Below are 6000 nucleotides of genomic sequence, written 5' to 3'. Positions count from 1 at the left end.
CGCTGCTGCCGGGGGCCTGGCGCCGTGACAGGGGCGGGGGGGGGCACCGTGACAGGAACGAGCCCCCTCCCGCCGCCCCCCACCCGCGGCTCTGAGGGCACGCGTGGGCTGCCGGCGGCGGGGGGGCCGTGGCCTCACTGCGGCAGCCGCTCGGCGGGGAGCTGCGGGCCGCCCCCCCGAGCTCCCCCCGCCGCCGGTTCCATTCATGCTTTCTCCTGCCTTCGCCATCTCCCTCGCCGAGCGAGGGGAGAAGACGGGAGCGCGCGTGGGCGGCCGCTGCCAGGCTCCCTGTCAGTCACACCGCCGCCGCCGCCGCCGCGCTGCGAAGAAGGCGAGCGGGGGAAGAAGGAGGGCGAGCGGCTTGCCCGGGGGGGAAGGGGGGCGGCTGGCGGCGCTGCCCCCAGCCTCACTGCCCCTGCCCGGGGCGGCTGCTGAGGCGGGCGCGGCCCCGCGGAGGGGAGCGGCGGCGTCCTGAGGGGTGGGTGCACGTGCACGCGGCGGGGTACAGGGGAGGTGTGGGGGGGGGGGGGCGCGGCTCTGAGGAGAGGCGCGAGGCAACTTGCAACGGCCGTTAACGGTCGTAACGGCTCGGGGCGAAACGGGGGGGGCGGGCTGAGGGCTCCGCCTTCGTGCGCCCCCCGCACCTGGAGGCGGCGGCGACGGCGGCGGTGGTGGCGGCGGGGAGAAGGGGCAGCAAGGTAAGGCTGAGCCGTGCCGCGCCGCCACAAGGCGGCTGCCGGGTCCCGGGGGGAGGACGGGAGGGAGGTGGGCGAGCGGCGGGGGCCCCGTGGGCAGCCCCCAAGCCCGGCGCCTTCCCGCTGCCTCGGTGCCCTGCCCTCCCCTTCCCTCCGCCGCACCGGGCGGCTGCTCGCACCGCGCTTTATCTCCCCTTCTTCTCCAGTGTGACTTCATGCGCCTCGCAGCCCCGCCGGGGAAGGCGCGGGGAGGCTGCTCGCACACCCCCAGGCACGGTAGAGGCGGCAGCGGCGCGGCTCGGCGCCGCTCTCCTCAGCGCTGCAGCCGCTTCCCCTAGCGGGCAGCGCCTGGTGCCGAGGAGCCGCGGGCGGGGGGAGCAGCCGGGCTCTGCGTGGGGATCGCGCTGCCGGCACGGAGCAGGACGCGGGCTTCACGCGTGCCCCCCGAGCTCTCAGTTAGGAGCGATTTTTTTCAACTTGACGAGCGGTTTTCTCCTTAATCAGCTGCGTTTCAGCGAGGTGGTGATTCTTGTATCTGGAAAGACGGTTTTAGTAGGTTTATCCTTTTGGATAACGGTGTTATTCACGGAGTTTATGGGGTTTGGAGCCCCCTCCGCGGTTTGCCACCTGGTTGGCAAAGACTTGCAGCTGAGGATGAGACCCAGTGCTGGTTTTGGTGAGGGATTCAGAAGAATTGTGGCCGTGTTGCCCTCTGTTCTTACTTGGTTATAACTGTATGCACTGAAGAAGCAACGTCTGCTTTGGTTTCAGCCTTTTGTCAGGCAGTTTGAGATAACTTGTTGTATAAATGCTGGAGCTAATGGATCAAATTGAAATTTGGGTAGATTCAGAGCTCGCCCTGATTTTAGCACAAGTTTTGTATGTGACGGAGTACTGAATTTTACCGTCTGTGATACCTGAAATAGAAATTTTCCCTTTTGCTTTTCTGACGCTTTTCATTTTGCTCCTTTGCAGTAGCGCTTTGGTCAATGGTTTCATTGATACATTTGAATTGTGCTGTATATTTGAAGCAAAGGATAGTTCTGAGGCTCAGTATGCTCCCATTGAGACAGAACAGAATTTAGCCTGTTGACTTGAATGAATAAAATGGATCCTAGAGCTCTTGGTTTACATTTGTGTACAATGAATCCCAGGGATTTCAGTAGGTACGCGCAGGAAGCTGAGCATATCATGTTCACCTGTGTAATTCATTGTGCTGTAACTGAACAGGTGTTCTTCTTTGTAATATTTTGCTGTTTTTTTGTTTGTTTGTTTGTTTGTTTGTTTTTTTTCCTTCACCCAGAATTATGGTTGTATTTTAAGGGCTAAGCTTTAAAATATTTGTTAGTGCACTATAAAGAGTTGTCAACTGGATGTCGTGTGTGTAAAACTAGAAGAACCTCCAGATAGCAAGACCATCCATTTAGTGTGATAAATGTAGAATACACAACAGGGAAGCAAATCTGAATGGTTGTAGCATGCATCTCATGAGGCAAATGCTGAAAAGGTAGAAAGCCAACAAGCAGATTAATGCCTTCAGCTTCCAAGTAACTAAAGTTGTTTTAAATGGAAGAGCTTTATTCTGTTATGACATGCAGTTCAAGACTTAAAGAAAAACAAGAGAATGGGGTAGAGAAGTTATTTATGAGCATTTTTTTCGATGGTGGTGGTAGTTTTTGTGTGTGTGTGTGTGTGTGTGTTTTTTTTTGTTTGGTTGGTTTTTTTTTGGGGGGGAGGGTGTCTCCAAATTCCATTATGCAGTAGGATGCTTTCCAGTGTCTGTTTTCTCAGTATCTGGAAAGGCAGATGTTGCTGCAGCAGGGGCAATTACAATGACTTGCAGCACAGGAAGGGGAAAAAATATCTGTTTTGACTCTTCCTGCATAAACCATTGATCAGATACAGAGCTTTAAGTCCCTCAAATAGTCTGAGAAGGTTGGAACTAAGGATTTGTTTTTTTGGTTGGCCCTTTTTAGGGCTTGTCAACAGAAGAGATGAGATAAGCATCACATATAAACTTGTTTCACTACGGGAGTGAAATTAATGCACAAATTAAAGGAAGCGTTCGTTTCCAGAAGAAAAAAACAGTTAGCTTGTGTTACAGTTTTTGTTAAAGGATTCTACTTTATTGGTTTGACCTTACAGTTGTCCACAAACCTCACCAAAAAGCAGTTTTCCTAGGTTTCGTTGGTTGCTGTTTGCTTAACCAAACTGCTCTGTCCTGGGAGATATTGAATCAAAAAGCAGAAGAAGCAGTGGTGACTCAAGCACTGTAGGATTTTACAGAAGAGGTCTTCTCAACTGTAGCTTTTTTTAAAGGTGCATGATAAAATCCCATATTTGCTGAGGTTGCTGAGAACTTTGTTATCACAGGATGAGAAGCAAACTCAGAGAGTACTGCATAGACCACAGCAAAGTGCAACTGATGTGACCCTAGATTCAAGCTGTGATAGTGTGTAGCTTCTGAATTTAAGCTGGTGAAGCCAAGAATTTATTTCTATCTTTTAAATATAAAGTGTTTCTACTTTAGAGGATATTTGAGACTTCCTGCAAGTAGAACATGCAAGTGGAAGTTATGAACTGAGGAGGTGACTTGCGCTAAGGCATCTTTTAGCAAAGCAAGACCAGAGGAGATGCCTTCCTTCAGGCTCACCTTTCATACTGGTTTGATAAATAAGTTCAATCTAACACCAAGAAATGACTCAAAAGGGCAAAAAGCAAATATATATATATATTTTATATATATATATATATATATATATATATATATATATATATATATATAAAATTATTATTTTTTTTTTAAAAAAAAGGCTTTTTCCTTTATCTTAGAAATGTTTGGTCATCTGTTTCTTGCAGTCAGGGACTTCATTACATATAGCTGCCAAAGCACTTTGGCCCCTTATTTGTATAGCAAGTGAGCCATGATACATGGAAAAGGCAAGGGGCCCTAATGTCTCAGGAATGTGGCAGGATTTTTTAACCTACTCCAGAGCTCAGGCACAATAATTGTTTGTTTTTTTCCCCCCCCCACTCTTTTCATGTTCTTTTAATAGTATAGAACCACCTGGACTAGTTTAGTTCTATGTTCTACTACTATGCATATCAGAATAACAGCTTGTTAGTGCAACCTTCAGCGTTTTTATAACAAAACTCACGTGGACACAACTGCATGTGTTAACAAGAGTTCTTGGCTTTGACACGATCTCATCCTTCCGGTATAAAAAACTCAAGTTACAGGGAGATCACGATATTCTTTACAGAGCATCAGATAAATACCTTCCAATAAGCCTTGTCAAACACGGCTGTGCAATAAAGCTTTTTCCTCCCCCCCCCCCCCCCCCCCCCCCCCCCGCCCAGAAGAGTTGTGTATGTGATGCTGGGTTCACATAGCAAGGAGTGACAGAAAAAATGCTAGCCACATGTAATATATTTCAGGTACGCTCATTTGTTTAGGATGTCTTCATAAAGCTGTGTGCAAACTTGGGTACTTGCAGATGTGGCAGTGGTTCAGAAAGGTTTTGAAAGCTTCAGTGAAAATAGTGATGGTTGCAATGTGCAGACTGCCCAGCAGTTTTACCCACTGTCACACAGACCTAGCATGCCACCATTCTGACGGAAGTCTGTGTGTAAACATGGCTTCGTCAAACTGCATAACCTATGGCACAGATAGTGTTAATTACATTGCTTTCTGAAATCATTCAAATTTTGTAATTCATATTTCACTAGAATTGTTCTTCCACCTGCTCTGTCCACAGATCATGTTTCGTTAAAAGTGCTGAGGAGCACCCAGAACTCTGAAGACAGCAGTTTTGTGCAAGATAAGAATGTTCCTTAAAGAAGCTGATGGAGGATAGAGCTCAAGAGTGCCTGTCATACACTGGCAGCATAAGATGACACCATAGTCTAGTCTGAAATTGTAAGTCTTGAGAAAGACTTGATGTCTTTCATTTTACAAAAGGTTCTTATACTGGAGAAACTTAATAGTGGGCTGGAGTCTGCTTTCAGGACCTGTATGTATGTGTTTGCTTCTTTTCAGTTGTGCTAATGTCAGTATGGAGCAGCTAAATTTTCTTTGGTGGGTCAGGTATTCTCCATATGCAGATTTTAGCTGAATCCTTCTCTGTTAGAGGAAATGGAGTTTATTTACCCAGGTGAGCCTTTGCTTTCTGCTTTGTCTGCAGAACTGCTAGGAAATCTAGGAAATAGGTGGTGTAAGCTTTACAGCCTGACTGAATCTACCAAGGGAGTTTCCATTTCTGAAGCTGTGTATTCATAAGGAATTGTTTCATTTACAGAAAGCTGTTTGGAACCTGTAGTTACCAACAGTCTTGAAATCATTGATGCCATGAAACATGAAAAATATTTCATGTGAATTATATCCATACCTTTGCAGAGTCTGCTTTTGACTGAGGCTTTTTACTGTATAGAGACCTGTCAGTAGGGACCAGGTTACAGGTCAGGAAGCTAGGACACTGGCAGTATATATTACATGGTTGTAACTACAGTATTAAATATAAAAATTGCATTACACTTGGCAGATATGAGCTTAATACTACAACTGGGGGGAAAAAAAATCAATATTAGTAGATACTTTACTGGAAACTACAAGTCCAGTGGACTTTTTTCCATTTCAAAAAGTGGAAGAACCATATCTCAGGCTTCCATTTCCTTTCACCTTCGTTACACAGCTCTCTTAAGAAACAGTAAACGCAATAAGCAATCTTGTAAAGTGTGATTCTATTTATAAATAGTCAGTGATCAAATCCTGTCATTTATTCCTGTGTGACCCTGAGAGAAGCAGGAGATGGATGTTTTTCAGTGGGAAATGGAGGAGTAATTTACATATGGAAATTTGCTAACATTAGTATACCAAGCTTATTTGCTAGATGTGCATACATTTTAAAGAACTAGGCTGTGAACAAGGAGATGTATAAGCCTAAATAATAAGAATGGCTATTCTGGTAGTTATCTCTGCATAGACAGACTCTTAGATATAAATTGCTATTGCAGAAGTTGGGAAAATTGCCTCTAAACATGGAGGAGAGGAGAAAACAAACAACAAAGCGGGGGGGTGAAGTCCCAAAATTATGCAATTTGAAATGTAACAAAAGCACGAAGATCTTTCAAAGCACGTGTGCTTTGATAAATATAGGTATTTTCACCTGTAAAACCGATGTGAGAAATCGAGGTTAAATGTCCTTTTAAATATCCACACCCTTGCTTGTTCTGTAGCTATGTATAGTGGATAGTGGTAAAATACTTTCTTTTTATGATTTTAACTGTTTATTCAGGTAATGATGCA

At 46.1% G+C, this 6000-nt stretch overlaps 1 protein-coding gene across 3 annotated transcripts in view; it reads left to right on the top strand.

Moving 5' to 3' along the window:
- Window positions 1–394: 394 nt before the first annotated feature.
- Window positions 395–6000, top strand: part of PTPN5 (protein tyrosine phosphatase non-receptor type 5) — an 82223-nt gene continuing 76617 nt past the window's right edge. For 2 of the 3 annotated variants that reach the window (XM_082762433.1, XM_082762431.1), the window contains exons 1-2: window positions 399–478; window positions 4454–4614. The gene's annotated coding sequence lies outside the window, so the exon portion shown is untranslated. Of the gene's footprint in view, window positions 479–4453; window positions 4615–6000 lie in introns of all 3 variants that reach the window. The other variant, XM_082762432.1, reaches the window with a different exon arrangement.

This window comes from Aythya marila (assembly GCF_965140915.1).
Source record: "Aythya marila genome assembly, chromosome: 5".
NCBI classification, from domain to species: domain Eukaryota; kingdom Metazoa; phylum Chordata; class Aves; order Anseriformes; family Anatidae; genus Aythya; species Aythya marila.
Note: the sequence above shows the minus strand (reverse complement) of the source record. Positions and strands in the feature narration are given on the sequence as shown.